Source organism: Schistocerca americana, chromosome 8 (genome assembly GCF_021461395.2).
Source record: "Schistocerca americana isolate TAMUIC-IGC-003095 chromosome 8, iqSchAmer2.1, whole genome shotgun sequence".
Taxonomy (NCBI): Eukaryota; Metazoa; Arthropoda; class Insecta; order Orthoptera; family Acrididae; genus Schistocerca; species Schistocerca americana.
The window spans coordinates 437,421,018-437,443,525 of NC_060126.1; the positions used below are offsets into that span (position 1 = coordinate 437,421,018).

The window sequence follows — 22,508 nt, forward strand, 5'->3', positions numbered from 1 at the left end:
AAGCAATTCTATCTTCTTCTCCACTCCGTGGATTAGGCAATGTTGCCTATTCCGTCTTCAAAGGATGTCCGAATATCGGTTTCTTGGTGGTCCCAGACATCCTGTTCTCTTAGGCCTGCAGTACAACATTCTTCTTGGGATCCTCCCCTTAGGCATTCTGTCAACATATTTTATGTACTAATTTCTATAGCTTACAATGTTTTCTCTCAAAGAGCTTATTCTTAATCGTTCCCTTGTTTTTTCATCTGAAATTTTATATGAAGGGGAACATGCTTTTTTTGGTTTTTTGTGTTTTTGCCCTTAAGAATCTCATTTCGGTTGCTTGTACCTTGTTTTTACCAGTCTTTGTGAATGTCCATTTTTCAGATCCACAGAGAAAAGGTGGCACACCATTGATACTAATTTTTAGGCATCTATTTATTGTACCGCATTCATGCTGGAACATGCGTATTTTTTTAAAAAAAATCCTTTTCTCCCACTGCTGTATTTCCAGAAAACATAATCCGAAATCTCTTTCCAGACGGTATTTCGCAAATGCGCCCCGCACTAATCATATACACGCGGAGTAGCAGCAGGTTAAGCACCTCCGAATACAGCAGTCCTTCTTGCAGCGAAGATGTTTTCAGACAGCAACTTACGGTCGGAATTCCCAGTCGCGTTTGGAGTAACTTTGAAGTAGCGTGACGTGTGGAGTACTGTATCCTGGTCAAACAGCGAGGGGCCGACTCGCTTGCCGCCCAGTGATCTGCTGCACAGCCCTCTACAATGACGTTTCGCCAGTCATCACACCACTTCAGCAGTTCTGAGAACGGCAGGCCTCCACGGCTGGGGGGGAATCCCTGTGAGCTCAGTAAGCAGCTGCAGACACGGGTAAGCCCCCACCAGAGGCGTTGACGACGCCAGATCTAAAAGGCAGAGTGCGGTTCGTTAAGGTGTTGTTAGTGTTCCGTAGCCGCTACCGACCGCAACGCCATGAAGATCTCTGCAGGTGTGGCCGTCGCCGTTTTCGCCGTCCTGGCGCTCTCGTCGCTCGTGGAAGCCCAGAGAGGTGAGGCTGTCTCACGAACCGTGCCTGACCTCTGTCAGATTTAAACGGCTAGAAGCAAGCGAATTAAGAACTCTCCGGGAAGTAATATCTTGTCTTCTTCCGAGGGTAATGTGCTAAGCATAATGTGATGGTCAATCAAAGAATTTAAAATCAAAGATGTTAAAATAGTCGAGAATAAACTGAGTGAAAGTCCAAGTCCGCAAAAGCGGTTTATTGTGTTTTTATGTATAAAATGCATTTTTGCACCATCAGCTGTTCTTATTTTAAACCCAATTCTACCGGTTTCGGTCTTGGACCATCTTCAAGGATGAAGTGTTAAAATGATTTAAGCCACCATACTGCATAAGTCATTACTTAAAATGTATAGTGCATGGTATTAATGTAGATATATGAGACAGGACGTTAAAAGCAAACATCCGAATTCTAAATGTATACCGTACAACTCGAATGTTTGCTTTTAAAGTCCTGTCTCATATATTTGCATTCATGGCATGCATTATACTTTTTAAGTAATGCCTAATGCAATATGGCGGCCTAACCATTTTAGCCCTTCATCCGTGAAGAGGGTTCAAGACCGAAACCGGTAGAATTTGAGTTTAAAATAAAAACAGATGATGGTTAAAGTATGCATTTTATATATTACTTAACTGCGGTTGGCAGTCATCACCCAAAAACGTTTATTGTGTTTTTCACTCTATGACAACCCGTTTCATACCCTGGAGATATATATCCGGGTCATACAAAACTAATACTTCATGGGCCGCGACTTCTAACGTACAAGCACGCAGCCGGCCGGTGTGGCTGAGCGGTTCTAGGCGCTTCAGTCTGGAACCGCGCGACCGCTACGATCGCAGGTTCGAATCCTGCCTCGGGCATGGATGTGTGTGATGTCCTTAGGTTAGTTAGGTTTAAGTAGTTCTAAGTTCTAGGGGACTGATGACCTCAGATGTTAAGTCCCGTAGTGCTCAGAGCCATTTGAACCATTTTTTGCAAGCGCACAGGAAAAATTGTCACTCCTCAGTAAAACCACGGATGAACCGGCAGTTGGGCGTCAAAAAATGGTTCAAATGGCTCTGAGTACTATGGGACTTAACATCTATGGTCATCAGTCCCCTAGAACTTAGAACTACTTAAACCTAACTAACCTAAGGACATCACACAACACCCAGTCATCACGAGGCAGAGAAAATCCCTGACCCCGCCGGGAATCGAACCCGGGAACCCGGGCGTGGGAAGCGAGAACGCTACTGCACGCCACGAGTTGCGGACGAAATTTTCGTAGATATCATCTGTGATCTCTAAAGGCAATAAAATATTGATCACAAAATTTTTAATTAAAACGACTTAAATGCAACAAAATCTGATCACTATCAACGTACGCTCAAACCCTGTAGCTTCTACGATGCGCGCCGTATCACAAAATGCTTTCCTTCCTTTTAAACACTTTACGCCATAAACCTCCTACATGTGCTGCATACTACACCCAACGAATTATGACAAATAATTAAGCATAGATGTTATAATTAACTAGGTATGTAACCTTTTCCTTTCGAAATAAATAAAAAAACACAAAAATCAACTCTTAATCTCAGTAATTACATCAGTTAAAACAATATACAGTACATATCTCTTGATTTCGTCGTGGTCATGCGCTGTTGTGCACCGTGCTCTCCTTCAGGATCACATGCGGCACGGGAAAGATTTTCTGCGATCTACAAAACGTTAACAGGGCGCAACCAACTTACACGAATTGAATACTGGGATTATACATCGATGTGGGTGCGGCTCGCAAAACTTAAAACGGGCGAGGGAGTAGATGTGGTACTAGTGAACACTTCGACTATACCGCACCGCACCTAACAGCAGTACGGTGGAGTAGACAAGAGAAACCAACAACTGTCGCAAGGCAACCTCAGCAAGACAGTAAGAAAATATATGGGACTTTAAACTCTTGGTGCCGGCCGCGGTGGCCGTGCGGTTCTGGCGTTGCAGTCCGGAACCGCGGGACTGCTACGGTCGCAGGTTCGAATCCTGCCTCGGGCATGGGTGTGTGTGATGTCTTTAGGTTAGTTAGGTTTAAGTAGTTCTAAGTTCTAGGGGACTTATGACCTAAGATGTTGAGTCCCATAGTGCTCAGAGCCATTTGACCCATTTTAAACTTTTGGTCGGGGGGGTGGGGGGGGGGGGGGGGGGTGGTGTCACACGAAACCACAGAATGACGTCCCAAGCTAAATAATGGAAATACTATCTGCGATTTCGACATGACAAGTAGAACCATAAAATACCATCAGAAGTGAACTGCAATTGATATGATTCATAAGCGTCCGACTGAAAAGCTCCAGAGTCAATCTTTACCTTACAACAAACACTTAACAGCGCCTCTAAAGTTCACTCACGGACACTACCAGAGTGTCAGTTACTCGTTTTAACTATAGGTAACAGAGTTTAGCACGCTGGGGCCAACTTAGGTTTCTTAATAAGACAAGAAGTGATTCAGTCCTTCACTTGGTTCCACCTTCGACCCCAAACAGTCATTTACTTTAGAGCAGCTAAATAGATGACAATGCTGGTATCAACGCTCTCGTCCCAAGCAGTGCTCTAGCTGGACACTGCAGTACCGAAGCAAAGCTTACACCACTCACAAGTCTGACATACGCGCCACCAACATTAACGACTTTTAGAATTCTTATGTTCACCTCATACACCAAACTTGCCGTAATTCTTCGTTGGAATCCAAGGGCAGAGCCAAGGAATCACTTTTCAGCCCTTAAATAACCACGCGATGATCGCCGTCCGGACAACACCGGTGCTCCGCACTAGGACCTTCCAGCCCGCGGCGTTTGTCCGCAACCGACTGCTTCTGGGGGGCCCCCGACAAAGCGGCCTCGCCTTCCGACATCGACGTCGCTCCTCACGCACCGGCCGGCCGTTGTGGCCGAGCGGTTCTAGGCGCTTCAGTCTGGAACCGCGCGACCACTACGGTCGCAGGTTCGAATCCTGCCTCGGGCATGGATGCGTGTGATGTCCTTAGGTTAGTTAGGTTTAAGTAGTTCTGAGTTCTATGGCACCGATGACCTAAGATGTTCAATCCCTTAGTGCTCATAGCCATTTGAAGCATTTGAACCTCACGCACCGTCCGGAACTATCTCACTGCAAGCCCCTTCTTCCTCCTTTTGTCCGCCTCGCGGCGCGAGGGAAACCGATTCGCCAAAGACATGCGGCGACCAGAGAGACTCCAATCCGATCTCGATATTGACATCGCGGCGAGTACTGAGAAAGCGGGTGGTGAAAAAAATTAAAAAAAAAAAAAAAATAAAATAAAAACAAAAAAAATCAGCAAGCCGTACCGGCTCAGTCACATAGGTAAAAACACATTAAACCGCTATTGCGGACTTTCACTCAGTTTATCGTAGCCTATTTTGCCATCTTGGATTTTAAACTGTTTGATTGTCCTTCACATTATGTGCAAGTTCCTTAGCTGCGGTTGCCTCCCGTACGATTGTTTCTAAAGTGCTAAAAGTCAGCATGAAATTCACGAATGGTAATGTTGACGTACCCAACTATTACTCTTGCATGATGGGATATATGATTGTTATATGTTCGTTTGAGCTTATGACAGACAGATCTTGAACGTCTGTACTATAATCTTTTAATGGCTCAAAGGGCTCTAAGCAGTATGGGACCTAACATCTGAGGTCACCAATCCCCTAGACTTAGAACCACTTAAACCTAAGTAACCTTAGAACATCACACACATCCATGCCCGAGGCATGGACTGTAGCGCCTAGAACCGCTCGGCCACCGCGGCCCGCAATCTTTTAATGAACGAGTGCGATAGAAAACAGTAAAACAATAAAAAAATCAGTGAGAAATAAAACATAACATCTCACTCAACGCTATGTCTACACATTCTAAAATCACTTTTATTGTTAAAAGCACTTTTATTGTCATTTCCGAAAGTTTCAGCAAGAAAAAGAATTTCAGTGGAGGGATCACTGGACTATGAAATGTTGAGCGAGCCACTCTGCAAACCTGAAAAGAACCACAGCCTAAATGCTTCAGCTGCATCCGGGACAGTAAGCAACATTTCAGAAGGAGGAGAAGATCGGTCTTTAACATCCCGTCGACAACGAGGTCGTTAGAGACGGGCGCTTTTCGCGGTAACAGTACTTTATAATTAGCGTCCGCCCGCATCTCGTGGTCGTGCGGTAGCGTTCTCGCTTCCCACGCCCGGGTTCCCGGGTTCGATTCCCGGCGGGGTCAGGGATTTTCTCTGCCTCGTGATGGCTGGGTGTTGTGTGCTGTCCTTAGGTTAGTTAGGTTTAAGTAGTTCTAAGTTCTAGGGGACTTATGACCACAGCAGTTGAGTCCCATAGTGCTCAGAGCCATAATTAGCGTCCACCAATGCACGTTGCGATTGCACACTCAAGGCGCCCATTTCTCACACTCGAGCGCCGTGCTGATATCTTAGAGATGAATAGATTGGCACAGGAGAGAAGCTCGTGGCGGGCCGCATCAAACCACTGAGAAGACTGATGACTCAAAAAAAAAAAAAAAGATCTGTCGTTTTTAAACTCTGGTGAGAGGTAGTTGCAGCACGGTTGCTGGTTCTGGGTGGTATGGCTGCCCATTGGTTGTTGTCCAGCTTTCAGCGGGAAAGTGGTTTTTTGCAGCTGAAGTTGAAGATGATCCCTATGTTCAGCACGTTTCTCACAACGGCAGCTGGCAGCTGACTGCGGGGGAATGGGGGGGCGGGGGGGGGGGGGGTAGCAGAATCAAGTACTCACGGCGACAGGTGGACAGGTGAAACCGCTGACATTCACTGCACCATGCGCAGAGTACCCACCAGCAACCTCTGGCGTACCAGAGCGTGATAGCGACCAAACGCGCTGAAATCGTTCGGCTCTCCCATACAAGCTCGACTGTATTTGGGGTGATGTCATCACTGTCACATGAAAAGCTGAACTTTCTGTATTCGCTGTTCCCAGCGAAAAGCTCTTTCCGCAACTTAGCAGGTGTCTCACATTTTATCGCTCATGAGTGTTCATAGACATTCTGACAATGTCGTATCTGAAATGATTTAAGGAAGTCATGAATGACAAAATTAATACAAACATCAAGGCTCAGATTGTGGCAGCTACTGAAACAATAGCGAACACAGGTACAGAACAGAGGCATACTAAGCGATAACTCATCCATTATGTCTGTCACAACAATTTACATTCTTATCAACAGAAAATACACATATAGACAAACACAAACACACATTCCCACACCCGGGTTCCCGGGTTCGATTCCCGGCGGGGTCAGGGATTTTCTCTGCCTCGTGATGGCTGGGTGTTGTGTGATGTCCTTAGGTTAGTTAGGTTTAAGTAGTTCTAAGTTCTAGGGGACTGATGACCATAGATGTTAAGTCCCATAGTGCTCAGAGCCATTTGAACCATTTTTTGAACAAACACACACACACACACACACACACACACACACACACACACACACACATACATAGAGGCATAGATAAATACACATAGGTTACGATGACAATCAATATTACCAATTTCCACACATCTCTCCCAAATCCTAAAGTGCCTCCCTCACCACGCACAGTCGTACACACACGCTACAAAAGTACAGAAACTGAACTGCATGTAGCCGCCATAACACAGACAAATGACTATGCCAGCACACATCACAAAAATTGATAATACTGGAGACTGTAAACGCACACTGTCAACAAATATAAAAAGAAAGAACATTAGTGAGAAACACCATTAGATCTAAAAATACGTGCACACAAATTTTCATAATGGGACCTCCTAGACTGTAACAGGGTGGATAACCACAGTGTTACATATGCGAAGAAACAGCCACACAAAATCGCAAATGGAACAAAAGAATTTGGAATCTTAAGTAAAAAACTGCCAAAATACTTTTTCTAGACCGATAATAGGAGACAGACGGAAAGAAACCTGTAAAACAGGAAAAGGCTTGTATTTATTGGATCGTGTATCTAGTATGTACATGTAGTAAAAAGCAAAATATATGTTAGAGCAGTGGTTTCCAACATGAAGTAATTATCTATTGAGCGGTAAAACGAAATTTTCGTTAGGATAAAAAAAAAAAAAAAAAAAAAAAAGGATTCAGTTACGTTCCGGTCACGATATCAAACACTTTTTGGAAGATAATTACGATTATCACTATTTTGTAAGATGGTGCTATTAACTAGATTTTTTATTTAATAACTAACATTAACGCGTGACACAAGGTGATGGAGGTTACAGCTTGCATAACGAATGTATGAGCAATATCTTCCTCACAAAGTCCAATCACTACATATATACTCTTATCCATGGTAGAAAAACCGAGATATAGACACTGATTGACAATCGCTAACGGACGACTGACACTGCTAAGGAACAACTGCCAGTATCTACAGAACAATCAACAATTGATGCATAGTACACAATCAATGATGACAATAGGAAATGTATTGCTGGGACGTGTTTAATGCCACGAAGCCAGTGGACGAACGCTCTATGTGCATTCGACAGTTCATGCACTGTGGTGTTTCAGGAAGATTGTTGTGGAACCAATTAGTGCAACATGCCGTTTGCCATGGCAGTGCTTCTCCGAGACGTCATTTGAATGCTTACGATCGTGGACGAGCAGTTGGACAGATCGAAACCGTGCAAAGTGTCACTATTGTGACCACAGTAATGAGTGTGCTCAACAGTGCCATCTCACGATTAAAAGAGGGCGCTGAAGGTGGAAATGCTATGCAAAAGCATGCCGTTATCGTAGACGGCCCACCACACAGCAAGAGAATCGATACGAAACCCTAATGTAGAAAAGGAACATACTTGTCATTCCTAGTCAGATCGCACCTACTAACCGCTACCGCTAGTCATGTCTCGACTAGAACCATTTCGCAGCGGTTAATTCAGGCTGGTATGGATGCTCGGAAGTCTGTTAAGTGATCCACTTCAACAAGATCATCGTCGAGGAGAAGTTTGTTGGTGTAGGGAGTGTGTTGGTTGCGGTCTGCGACAGTGGTCCAGAGTGACGTTCTGTGACGAATGTGCCGGCCGGAGTGGCCGAGTGGTTGTAGACGCTACAGTCTGGAACCGCGCGACCGCTGCGGTGGCAGGTTAGAATCCTCCCTCGGGCATGGATGTGTGTGATGTCCTTAGGTTATTTAGGTTTAAGTAGTTCTAAGTTATAGGGGACTGATGACCTCAGCAGTTGAGTCCCATAGTGCTCAGAGCCATTTGAACATTTTTTTTTTTTTTGCGACGAATGTCGCTGCACTGCGGCAAGTGGTTCTGGCCATCAGTCTGTGTGCAGAGAGAGGGGAATACGCTAAACATCACATAATGTTCATGAACGTCATCGATATGCCCTAGGCGCTGTGGTGCTAGGAGGCATTATGCACCGTGACCAGACACCGTTGCATATCTCTGAGCCAGGTACCGTGACAACACAGCGGTATCGCAGGGAGATTCTTCTAGAACATGTCCGTCTGTTCAGAGGTGAAGCAGGTCCCTCAGAGAAACAGGAATCGATTTAGTAGAGCTAGGGGATCCAGTATTTCAATCAGATTTTAAGAGAGCTTTGGAGGACTTAACGGCCGGCCGCGGTGGCCGAGCGGTTCTAGGCGCTTCAGTCCGGAACCGCGCGACTGCTACGGTCGCAGGTTCGAATCCTGCCTCGGGCATGGCTGTGTGCGATGTCCTTAGGTTAGTTAGGTTTAAGTAGTTCCAGGTTCTAGGGGACTGATGACCTCAGATGTTAAGTCCCATAGTGCTCAAAACCATTTTTTTGGCGGACTTAACGTCAAATGCGTGAGAAGGGATAGATAACAGTGAGCCGTGCGCGGCTCGCGTTCATGCCATTTATTCATAGTATGAAAGCTTTCACGACCGGATGACATATCCTCTGGTAAACCTTCCGGGATGTAAGGTCGTGGTCCATGAAACTCTTCAGCTCCTAACGTTTCGTCCAGAGCTGCGCAAGACTCACCGGAGGAGAAACACCTCTCTGAAGATGTCCAGCGCAGCTCTGGACGAAACGTTAGGAACTGAAGAGTTTCATGGACCACGACCTTACATCCCGGAAGGTTTACCAGAAGATATGCCATTTATTGTTTGTCATCTTCTTTTACGGCACTGCCGCCTCGTTTACTTATTCCATTTACTGGTGTCACAAACTTATGCCTTACTTGCCCGTGAGTGGCAGCAGCAGCGCTTATCGATAAGTGCACTGTCGTACCATCTCTGGAGCGACCGATAGTATTTCTGGGTCGTCGTCTGTCTGGAAGTCAGCGTCGGGGGCGGAGCGCCAGTGAAGTGCCGATAGACAGTACTTGCCGACCGCTGGGGAAACACGTGAACTGTCCGACGGAAGGAGACTGGAGCGGGAACGACCGTTGGTTGGTCGTACGGCCGGTCGTCTCATCGGCCGACGTGTATTTGGTCTTTTGGCCGTTTCCGTGTGTGAGGCAGTCGGTCGGTTGGGGCAAATCAGCGAGGAAGTCTCCGTGGCGCGTAGTCAGGCCGGAGCCGCTGGCAGTGTGCACGCGCGGTTGGAGTTGTAAGGCGTTTCTTGCGGGGGTTGCGAAGTTCGTCGCCCACCGATCCTGGGACTCACTGTACCTGTATGATAGCCTCAGCTGCTATCACATCTCTTCGTTTGATCCTGGTTGTAGCTTTCTGGGAGATTCCCGAGAGCAACACCGTGTATGAATTGAAGCCGGCTAGAATTGCAGCTGACTCCCTGTGTGGTGTTTAACTTAATTTAATTCATTCCTTCATCAATGTAGTGTACCAGCGGTATCTTCTGCCTTGTGGCCGTTGACGTTCCAGTGACCTGCCCTGGTCGTTGACGTACTTTTAGGCAGTGTATTTTCCTCGCCGAGTTGACGCTGTCCAGCACGGCGTGTAGTTCGACAGCTGAGGTGTTGTTGGTAGTTTTGGGCGTTTATGCTCACTTGGCTGGATTGGGCAATAGTATCCAGAACGTTGTGCTATTGACATCTTGTCGTCATTTTGCTGGTCGGGTGGAGCAGAACTGATCTCGTTGGTTGGTTCGTCGGCTGGCTTGCGATTGGGTTGCCTTCCGATTAAGAGGTTGTCGGTCTGCCAATCTTTCTCACCTAAACGTACGTTAGTGATACCTTCCCAGGCCGATCCTTGGAAACTTCCCAGCGCCGCTCCTTCTGTTTTACATAGTGATTTCCTTTTTAGTCTTAAGTACTCTGTGTGGCCTTTGCAAGGCTTTACTTCTTAGGCCTTAAGCCATAAAAAAAATTGTTTGGTATGTGGCCTTCAGCCGAGTTTCAGTCTTTCAGAATTAAAATTGAAGATTCCTTGTGCCTAGGCCTTAAGCCGTAAGAAATATTTTCTAGTTTTTATGTGGCCTTCAGTCGAGTTTTCCAACTTAAATTAAAAATAGTAAATTTCTTTATCTGGGTTAAGCCGTGAGACTGTTTGGGTTTCGTATGTGGCCTTCAGCCGAGAGTTATGTGAAGCATTTTAGGACAAGCCATTAGTCTATCTTAGTTGAAATTTACAAGCTCTTCCCTTTAGGCATTAAGCCGTCAAATTGTTTTCTGCCTGATGTGTGGCCTTTAGCCGAGATTTTAATCTCTCTTACATTAAAAATTCAAAATCCTTGTCTTGCCCTTAAGTCATATGATTGTTATTCTTTATTATGAGGCCTTCAGCCGAGTTTTATACGAAATATTTTAAGATGAGGCCTTCAGCCTTTTCAAATTGAAAGCTCTTCTTCCTAGGCCTTATGCCGTTAAATTGTTTTGTTGATATACGGCCTTCAGCTCACTTTTCAGCCTATTTAGATAAAACTTTGAAAACCTTTGTCTCGGCCTTAAGCCGTAACATTGTTCTTGATTAATGTGAGGCCTTCAGCCGAGTTCTATGGGAAAAATTTAAGCTAAGGCTTTCAGCCTATTTATATTGAAGATAAAAATATTTTCTAAAGAAGTGAAACCTCCAGAAGAAGTCCTGTACCTCATTTCCTTGCTAAGGCCTTTTCCCTTGGATTTTCGATGTAGCCTTCAGCCGACCTTAGTTAAATCAAAGGAGGTCTTTCATTAAAACCTTGAGGGTTTTGATCCTTGCTTGTGTGATTGTGTGTGTTTTGGCCCCTTTCCACAAATATAACTGCATACACTCCGTCCTGCTAGCCCAGGGATTTCAAACAGTCTATCAGAATTTCTAAAATCATTAGGGAAAATGGCAACAAAGCGACTATTCACGTCGATGTGTAGAATGTATGAGTCTGGCAACATACCATCTGACTTTCGGAAAAATATCCATCCACACAATTCCGAAGAATGCAAGAGCTGACAAGTGCGAGAATTATCGCACAATCAGCTTAATATCTCATGCATTGCTGACAAGAATAATGTACAGAAGAATGGGAAAGAAAATTTAGGACGTGCTTGATGGCCATCAGTTTGGCTTTAGAGAAGATAAAGGCACCCGAGAGGCAATTCTGACGTTGTGGTTGATAATGGAAACAAGACTAAAGTAAAATCAAGACACGTTCATAGGATTTGTCGACTTGGAAAAAGCGTTCGACAACGAAAAGTGGTGCAAGATGTTCGAAAGTCTGAGAAAAATATGGATAAGCTATAGGGACAGACGAATAATATACATTATGTGCAAGAGCCAAGAGGAAATAGTAAGAATGGACAACCAAGAACGAAGTGCTAAGATTAAAAATGGGGTAAGACAGGGATGTAGTCTTTCCACCTACTGTTCAATCCATACATCGATGAAACAATGATAGAAATAAAGGAAAGGTTCAGGAATGGAATTAAAACTCAAGGTGAAAGGATATCAATGATAAGATTAGCTGATGACATTGCTAACCTCAGTAAAAGTGAAGAAGAATTACATGATATGCTGAATGGAATGAAGAGTCTAATGAGTACAGAAATGGATTGGGAGTAAATCGAAGAAAGACGAAGGTAATGAGAACTAGTAGAAATGAGAACAGTGAGAAACTTAACAACAGAATTGATGAAACTTCCTGGCAGATTAAAACTGCGTGCCGGACCGAGACTCGAACTCGGGACCTTTGCCTTTCGCGGGCACACAGTTTTAATCTGCCAGGAAGTTTCATATCAGCGCACACTCCGCTGCAGAGTGAAAATCTCGTTCTGGAAACATCCCCCAGGCTGTGGCTAAGCCATGTCTCTGCAATATGCTTTCTTCCAGGAGTGCTAGTTTTGCAAGGTTCGCAGGAAAGCTTCTGTGAAGTTTGGAAGGTAGGAGACGAGGTACTGGCGGAATTAAAGCTGTGAGGACGGGGCGTGAGTCGTGCTTGGGTAGCTCAGTTGGTAGAGCACTTGCCCGCGAAAGGCAAAGGTCCCGAGTTCGAGTCTCGGTCCGGCACACAGTTTTAATCTTCCAGGAAGTTTCATATCAGCGCACACTCCGCTGCAGAGTGAAAATCTCATTCTGGGAATAGAATTTATGGTCACGAGGTAGATGAAGTTAAGGAATTCTGCTACTTACACAGTAAAATAATCAATCGCGGACGGAGCAAGGAGGACATCAAAAGCAGACTAGCACTGGCAAGAAGGACATTCCTGGCTAAGAGAATTATACTAGTATCAAACATTGGCCTTAATTTGAGGAAACCTTTTCTGAGAATGTACGTCTGGGGTACAGTGTTGTATGATAGTGAAACTATGGGAAAATCGTAACAGAGGAGAATCGAAGCATTTGAGTTGTAGTGCTACAGGCGAATGTTGAAAATTAGGTGGACTGATGAGGTAAGTAGTGAGGAGGTTCTGCGCAGAATCGGAGAGGAAAGGATTACGTGGAAAACACTGACAAGAAGAAGGGATAGGACGATAGGATCTCTCTTAAGACATCAGCGAATGACTTCCATGGTATTGAAGGGAGCTGTAGATGGTAAAAGCAGTAGACGAAGGCAGAGATTGGAATGCATCCTGCAGATAATTGAAGATGTAGGTTGGAAGCGCTACTCTGAGATGAAGAGGTTGACACATGAGAAAATTCGTGGCGGGCCACATCAAACCAGGCAGAAGACTGATGGCCCAACAAAAGAAAAGGGTCCCTGTTTATGAACTACAATGCCCCCCCTCCCCCCCCCCCCCCTCTGCCCACACACACACAGGAGCGCTCAGGTGTCGGACACATAGAGAACTGAAGATACTGAATGTGTGCAAAGATCTGCATACTCCCCGGTCCGAAACCCTATAGACCATACCTAGGATGGTATTGGCAGACGTGGAACTTCCCTCTCCCTACCCCCCTGACCGTGCAAGAACTGTGAGAGGAGTGGGAAAACATCCTGCCAGGACTCTTGTACGTTTTTGTAGCCACCATGAATACGAGGAACGAAATGTGCGTTAGTAGCCGAGGAGGGCGTATTCCTTACTGAGGGTCCGATATTGTCCTTCATGTTGGGAGTATGACCTGTGGTAAACATAAACTTTATTTATGTCCGCTATCTTGTTTTCCCATGCGGTGAAATCTGGACAGATTTTCCTTGTAACATCCGACCTCCGTTGCGCATGTATTGTGTTTCATGTCATGCATCATTGTCTGTGATTATTCCTTTCCAACAACGTCTCTCTTCCTTAGCAGCTATCAAGCAATGTGGATCACACATGCTTCTGTATCTCATAAAATACCTTGTCCGAGTTGTTAGTAGTTCCGAAAATAGATCAGAAATTTTCTTCATTATTCGCTTCGCAACAATAAACGATTTCGATGCACAGCACAACAGAAACTATGTAATTACACTACAGTGCTATAAGGCCGACACAGTGTTATTCTTATTGTGAGTAGCAGTGTCAGACACAAAGCATCGAAAGCTTGGAGTCTTACAATTTTTGTCTTTTCAAAGATAAGGAATCCAGCAAATGTGATTTACAAACAGTAAAAGTAGTGCAGATATTTTCACTTGGTTCATTTTACATGGGGGTGCAGGGGGAGGGTGAAGAAAATCTCACTAGGGACAAGAATGGTGTAGAAGTAACACGTTCTGTAACAAGTGTCTTTTCTCAATATCTTTTCTGAAGAGGAGTAGTAGGTAGCATTAAAAGAAGGTCCTCTCATTGGCACGAACGAAACATATTTTTGTTTGAAATGTATGAAAGGACCTGAACATTAACAAATTTGAAGTAGCTTAAATTCACCACCACGGAAAGAATGATAACCAGTAACAAAAGATAACACACTTTAGTTCTACATAACGAAAACTTCGCATCAACGCACACATGTTCATATTATAATTTATAAACATTCTTATTAGGTCAAATTGTGCCAGAAGTTCCTTAAATCCCCTCGTGAACAAAAGCTTCTCCCTATAAATCCTTAATGGAACTCATTGAATGATTACATAGATATTACAAACCTGTAAATAGTCAAATGATCAAGACATTTGCACAACGAACATTGTTCCAGAACCGATCACATACATTGTAACCTCCCCACAAAAATTTACAAGACAGAAATATTATTTATGAATGCCAATGGACATTGCGCTAAGTGTAACCTCCCCACAAAATTTTATTGACAGAAATAATAAATGAATGGGAGCCAAACGTAACCTCCCTAGCAATTAAATTTAATGACAATAAAAGTGAGAATCGCAATCTGACTCAAGTATAAGTTCTTCATAAAAATTAAGGTCCATTCAGTGATAAGAAAATCTCAGAAAAATGATAATAATGATTCAATTAAACCGAAATATCGGTCTTTGGCCCTGTGCAAAAATCAAAATTAAATTCTTACCTCATTGCAACACCTAGTCAAATTTCTGCTCTTGTTGTTGCGCACCGCTTGGAGGAACTGCATTGCAAATAATAATATTCCCTTTTTTTTTTTTTTTTTTTTGTAATCTAATTGAAAACTGAAACTTTTGTTTAGGGAAGTGGAACGAAATAGTTACTTCAATTAAATGAAAATTTTATGTAAAATTGCTTTTGAAATCAAAGTTATTATTGGGGGCACTTGTTGAAAATTAGTTACAATAGTTAAACTTTACATTATCCGATGATTATCTTAATTAACAGTATACCTCATTCAGCATCTTGACCAGTGTTGTCCCCAGACAACATCACGCAATCCCACTGGACTGCTACCACTGACCGACCGCTCTGCATGACGACTACTAGCGTACTGCACGCCACTGAACAGAGCTACTGCTCGCGACGACTACTGACAGACTACTGCCCTCAACTAGACAGAGCTACAGACTTGCAACGACTACTGACAGACTAAGAACCGCTCGCAACACTCGCGCGGTCAAGCGCATACTCTTTGGTCACAGATGCTACAATGCCTCGCCATCGCTGCTATGTTACATACGTGTTTCATAACCCTCCACTGGGGGGGGGGGAAAAATTTGGCAGCGATGGTGAGTCATTTGGACTTGCCAAGCGCGGCAAAATTTTTCTTTAATTAACAAAATTCTACAACTTACATAATATTTAAATGTTGTGCACACGCACTAAGTACAAAATATATCAGACAAAGACAAAATGTGAGTACAAAACATAGTAACAAATCAGAAAAATGTATATACAAATTATCTGACAGATAACAAAGTGCACAGGCACTGAAAAAAATTCTTTAGCATATTCAGAACAAATAAATAGACTGGCAAAATATTATGTTGACAAGTGACATGAGTGCACATGCACTGCAGTTGAGAACATATCAGTAATTGATGAAATGTATGTACAATTAGTAACAAATGACATAAGTGCATACGCATTAAAGTATTGAATATACAGAATAGTGGAAATCATATTGAAAAATGAGAAAAGTGTACAGGCACTGAAGTTCAGTAGAAAACATATTAACACCTAACAGAAGTGCACATGCACTGTAGTTCAGAAAATAAAAAATGTATATACAATATAAAAGACAAAAGTGCACATATACTGTACTTCAGAACAAATCAAAAAAATGTCTTTAGCATTTTGGCAATAAATAAACATAATAGCAAAAAAAAATCATGTCGACCAGTGACATAAGTGTACTCGCACTGGAGTTTAGCGAATTGAAAAAATGTATAGCCATGAACATAAATAATGTTAGCAAAAATGATTTTCACTATGTGACAAGAATTAGGATAGGAAAGGGAAGGATTGCATCATGGTTGTAGCACTTTAGATTGCACACAGCAGTTTTGAAAGTCCATATCATTCCACAGAAGTACAACACCAAGTGACACAACTTGAAGTTCTTTTCCCCTCAGAATTTATCAGTGTAGCCAAGACACTGAACTGTCGTATTAATGTTTCATGTTTTCATTTTGGCAGTACATTAGGTACACCAAACAGTGGGACCATAATAACGTCTTCATCGCTCACAATGATGGACAGCATGTCGTGTCAACACCACGCTTTTACAAGGCACGCCAACGTAGAATTAGTGCAGAACCAAAGATAGTGCTCCATGATCACTAGGATAAACAGGACAAATGGACATCGCAGTAATTCAGGGTAGTTAGCTCATGAGGTGAAGGACATTAAGTGACATAATATTGTCAATTACAGTAGTAGTTTGCGGCATTCATAGCCCAGTTATTGAACATTTCTGTACCATGTATGTAGTATTACAGAAAAATGTTCATTAATTGTTTTACATAGAATCAGTAATCTTCTTTTCCTAGTTACAAAGCATTATTAAATAATCGCATTCTTTTCCAGTTACAAAGCATAGCATAGTTAATTAATCATTTGTCATTCCAATAGTACTAATCATTAGCCTTTTCCTAATTACAAAGTATTATTAAACAATCGCATTCTTTTCCAGTTACAAAGCGTAATTAATCATTTGTCATTTGAATATAGTAAGAATTATTAGCCTTCTCCTAATTACAAAGCATTATGAAACAGTCACATTCCTTTCCAGTTACAAAGTATGGCATAGTTAATTAATCATTTGTCATTTCAATATAGTAAGAATCATTTGCCTTCTCCTAATTACAAAGCATTATGAAACAGTCGCATTCTTTTCCAGTTAAAAAACATAGCATAGTTAATTAATCATTTGTCATTTCAATAGTAATAATCATTAGTTTTTTTTCTAATCACAAAGCATTATGAAACAATAGCATAGTTAATTAATTATGTGTCATTCCAATCTAGTAAGAATCATTAGCCTTCTTCTAATTACAAAGCATTATTAAACAGTCACATTCATTTCCAATTATAAAGTATGAACATTGAAAACAAGAGCTAATTAATGGCATAATTAATAACAATTCATTAAGTGACACTAATTATTGGCACTCAGTGGCCATCAGGTATCGAATAGTATAAAGCATTGTTCCTCATTCATTATTATTCAGATCATTACAAAGTCATTATTAAAAATCAGTTAATTATAGTCATAGCATTAATAATCATGGGGATTATAAGTAGTCTCATTACAATAACAGTGGCAATTACTAGCCAGTTACTAAGCATTATTTTATATATATGTGTATTTTTGTTGTCTCATTAAGAAGTCATTACTCAAGTGACATACTATTCAGAGCTAATCAGTATTACTCAGAACTTTCTCAAACTGGTATCACTACTTGGGACTGGTAATACATTTTTTTTTTTTTTTGTTAGCAATGCATTGCGTTGGGATCGATAATTAATTGCTGAGGCATAACACTATTTGCTTTTGACCTAGTGCTGCAAATGAGGATAGGTAACGTCATTCGTCATGAGTCAGCCGTAGCAAGGTTATGTAACAAGGCAGTATATGTGATCACATTTATAAATGATAAACACAAATGGGTAAAAAATAAAAATGCAAGTACTAGAACAGGTATAATAGGTAACAGGTTTAGTAAATATCATGACAAGCATCTCCTGGAAAAAATACAAAATGGATTATTGACCTGAAAGAAGAAATGCACACTATGCTGAAAAGTAGTGAACTTCGAATTAACAGGTGGTGAAATGTGTATAAAAATGTGTTCCATAGCTATCCTTTCCAAAACTTTCCGTCATCCTACTATGCAATATAACACCTGCTGTCAAAGCAAACTGCAACAAATACTTAAATAACTACATAGCATAAATACATAACTTCAACATTATTCTCATCTGTAAAGAAAAAACTTCATTATCAATCACTTCATTACCCATATTATCATAACTTCATTATTATCATCACCTGTAAATAAAAACTTCATTATTCATAATACCATATCCTTCATCATTATTCATCAGTATTCATTATCATCTGCAAAAATCACTTCATTACTCATTACACAACTATTCCTTATCTCTAGCATATTTCATCACTAAAGCTAAGATGTGTAGTTCTGTCTGATAGCCTGCATCAATCACCTTGTATTCTGAAAGAAAAAATTAGTTAAGACTGCTATTCTACGATGAGTATAGTATATTCTTGTTAATGCCTGCCAATCCTGATCCATTTACTCTTCCTCATAAAGTTATTGCATCTTCTTTCGTTTATTCCGTAGGTGAAATTCCCATTTCTGTTGAATTTATTTCTTACACGCATCATTTCTTTCTGAAATTGATGAACAGAGATTAATGTCTTGCATTTAAATCATATACCCACTAAATAATGACTGGTTAATGGTGACACAATTAACCATACAGCATAACATGACAGAAAACGTAATATGTCAAAGACATTGACAGTGTTCAGATGCAAAAATGTACCCAGAATAATACAATGCAGCAGCAAAAAATGTAAAACAGTCACGATCTTGAGATGTCATAGGGCAAAAAGAATGTCAAAGTCGACTGGTGTGTTATATCTTAACTATATCATAGTGCATACAAACAAAACTGGAGTACAATCATATACACAAAAAAATGGAAAATGTCCACGGTCTGATGTGTAACGACAAGAAAAGCAACCTGCTAACCTTACCTTGCCGGGCACTTGCCAAGAAAAAATACGATAATCATCAGTAATTAGTCATGTGAATATAATTGCATTAGTAAATGGCATCATAGTGTGTTGAATCATACAGTGTCTTCATTCAATAAACGGTTTAATGTTTGAGATATGGTGGTTGCCTTTCGATTTTCTGGTTCTCAAAGTTTCGACGTGTACAACATTGGGGTGAGGGATGCTGCGAATCCGATATGGACCTGCGTATAGAAGTTCAAATTTACTGCACTTACCTTTTAATTTGCTGGATAAATAGTGTGTACGTACTAATATTTTCTGTCCAACGTGAAAGTCTCGGCGTCTACAAACCTGTTTTTGCTGTCTTCTCCGGCACGTTTGATGTTGTTCCGCGCAATGTCAATTATTTCGTGGTGTCTTAGTCGACGACATTTAGGGAAGTTTACTAATTCTTTAATTTTGTTCGGTGGTTCAACGTTTTTCAGTATAACAGACGGAGATAGCATAGTGGATTCATTTGGAATGGAATTAATTACATCTTGGAATGAGAGTATGTGTGTATCCCAATCAATATGTCTTCTGTGGCAGTATATTCGGCACAGCTTACCAATTTCTTTCATTAATCTTTCACAGGGGTTCGAAGAAGCATGGTACTTGGATATATAAATCGGAGAAATGTTTCTAGTTCGTAACATGCGTGTCCATAAGCTACTACGAAATTGAGATCCATTGTCAGAAATTACTTTCATCACATGCCCTACATGAAATAGAAAATGTTTTACAAATGCTTTCGAAACAGTTTTAGCAGTAGCTTTGCGTAATGGAGCGAAAGTAACAAATTTTGAAGTGAGCTCAACAGCGACAAAGATGTAGCAAAAACCTCTGTTAGTTCTCGGAATCGGACCAAAAATGTCTACTGCGGCCATGTGTCTTAATTTCACAGGTACAATGGGATATAAAGGAGGAATATGTGAAGTGGTGTCTGATTTAGCTTTCTGGCAAATTTTACAAGACGCTAAAACTCGTCGTATACGTTTCTCCATGTTGGTAAAATAACAGTTCTGTCTCAGTATAAGAAAACATTTTCGTGCTCCGTAATGTGCGTAACTTAAATGAGTGTACCAAATTAATTTGTTAACCAGTTCGTCAGGAATGCATAATAACCAATTGTTGCTGTCAGGATGAGAGCGGCGAAACAGAATGTCATTGCGTACAGTGTAATGGTTCCTAATCGTAACATTTTTTCTATCTTGCCAAAGGTGTTTAATTTCTTTCCACACATTGTCTTTATTTTGCTCCTTTGCTATGTCCTGTAATGACGATGAAATAAAGTTTTCAAATGCAACTTGCTGAATGTACATGACACTGAAATTTGTTTTGCAGAAGTTGGTTGCTACGTCTTGCTGATTGTTGCCGAGAGAACGCGATAGTGCGTCTGCTATAACATTTTGTGTGCCCGGAATGTGAACAATCGTAAAATTAAATTCCTGTAAATAAAGTTTCCATCTGCTTAATCTATCGTGCGTGAATTTGGCCGAAAGTAAAAATTGTATCGCTCTGTGGTCTGTATAAACGGTGGTATGTCTGCCATAAAGAAAGTGCCGAAATCTCGTAAAAGCCCATACAACACATAATGTTTCCAGTTCTATAACGGAATAATTTCGCTCAGCAGGTGACAGAATGCGGCTTGCAAATGCGATGCTTTTAATTACTGTAGAACCATTTCTTCAATTTCCTGAAAAATGTGTACGCCTAAAGCGGTGTTGGAACTGCCAGTGGCAATGGAAAAATTTCTAGTAAGATCTGGGTGCGATAAAAGTCGTGCATTCAACAGAGCGTGTTTCAAATAACATTCTCGTGAGCAAAATTCTGCGTGTCAAAAGTAATGTTTGCGTTACTATAATATGCAATCTGTGCTGTATCTGGTTAAATTCTATCGTAGGTCCTGTTATTTACGGGAGGATGCTGTGGCATATTCACTATATGAACTGTTCTGTTATTTCTTACTGACGTATTACGCTATCGATGACACCTATTGTCTGGATCACTCATGATTATTTGTTGTTGCTGATGTTGTTGCTGCTCATAAGGTCGACTGTTATTAAATGTACGCTGAAAATTGTGCTCATCATTTTTTTACGTCTGTCCTGATAGTAATTTCTATACGGCGCATTGCGATGCGAGTTGAAATAGTGTGTTGTCTGTACGTAGTTATTTCTTTGCTGCCATGCGTTACTATTTGTTGGGACTGGGACTATACGTGCACGCGGCGAAACATTAAAGTTTGCTTGACCTTGTAGACTGCATTGTTGGTTAGGTATGCTAAGCGGCAGACTTTCATGCTATTGTGGTGAAAAACGTCTATTGTTACTAAAATGCATTCGCTGTTGCTGCTAATATTACCCATACTGATGATTAAAATTTTATCTGATATTAAAATTACGCTGGTAGTTCTGGAGTGCCTAAAGAAAATTGTCACATTCGGTAAAAGATTTGTCATATCGGGTTTTCATTACAATGTTTCTTAATACTAGGTAGAGCAATAGTCAAAGAGCAGTTCTGATAGATATAAAGGATAGTAGAAGAGAAGGCAGCAGTGCAGAAAACTAAAGATGAAACAGCACTACTACAGCTCGGGGCCCTATGCTCGCTACGGCACATATTCATTAAAGCGTAATGAATCCCCTGAGGTCAATTACGCACTGCAAATAAATTTTAGCTTTTGCGTTGCAAGCAATGGCGGTAAAATTCCAAAAGTAAATCGCTGTATTCTTGCTAATTCCAGTTTCTGTATAATACGTAATGCTGATGAAAATACAATAGCAAATTGTCGCCTCTGGTTCAAAGCTAGTTTCTGCATTACAGGTAATAGCGGTGAATGTACAAAGATAAATTGTCGTATACAGTGTAAAGCGTGTACCTGTACGCTGTCATTATTAAATTCCTTAGATTTTCTTAGAAATGCAAATTGCTCGAAATCTACGTTCTCGTCACTCAGTTTGATAACACGTTCAGGTTTGTGTGTGAATCTGTTCGTCTGTGTCATTTCGGATTTCAAGTTGCGTAGCTTTTCAGATTTTAAGTCGCGTGGCTTTTCGGATTTTACGTCTCGTAGTCTCTGTAAATTGCTCACATGATACGCGCTGCGTAAGTCTGACAAATCTTCGCAACGTGGCGGGTTCTGTGACGTATTGGTGACTGAAATAATTGTTAATTCTATTACTTTACTACTTTCGTCAATTTGGTTGTTGTGTCGTTCACTTTTATTAACAACTTCCGTATGCACAGTGTGTAAAACTTCCACTGACTCTAAATTAACTTCGTCGCGAATCTGTACTGCGTTTTTAGGACATTGTTCGGTGACTGCATTAATTTCGTGTATCTGTGATTTTGTTGTGTCTACACGTGTGCTACTTGATTCTTGTGCAACAGTGCCAACTTTTTCATTACTGTTATTAGCACAAGCCTTACTATCCACACGTAATTGTTCTTTATTGTCCTGACATTGAATGGTAACAGCTGTAATCTCTTCCCTAACTTGTTTGTTCTGTTCGTTAACGTTG

The 22,508-nt window shown here is 41.4% G+C and overlaps 1 long non-coding RNA gene across 1 annotated transcript in view; it reads left to right on the forward strand.

Moving 5' to 3' along the window:
• The first annotated feature begins 934 nt into the window (after positions 1-934).
• The window catches only part of LOC124545326, a 42,403-nt gene continuing 20,829 nt past the window's right edge, over positions 935-22,508 (forward strand). Inside the window, exon 1 of the long non-coding RNA XR_006967602.1 lies at positions 935-1,048. This is a non-coding gene — a long non-coding RNA (uncharacterized LOC124545326). The remainder of the gene's footprint in view (positions 1,049-22,508) is intronic.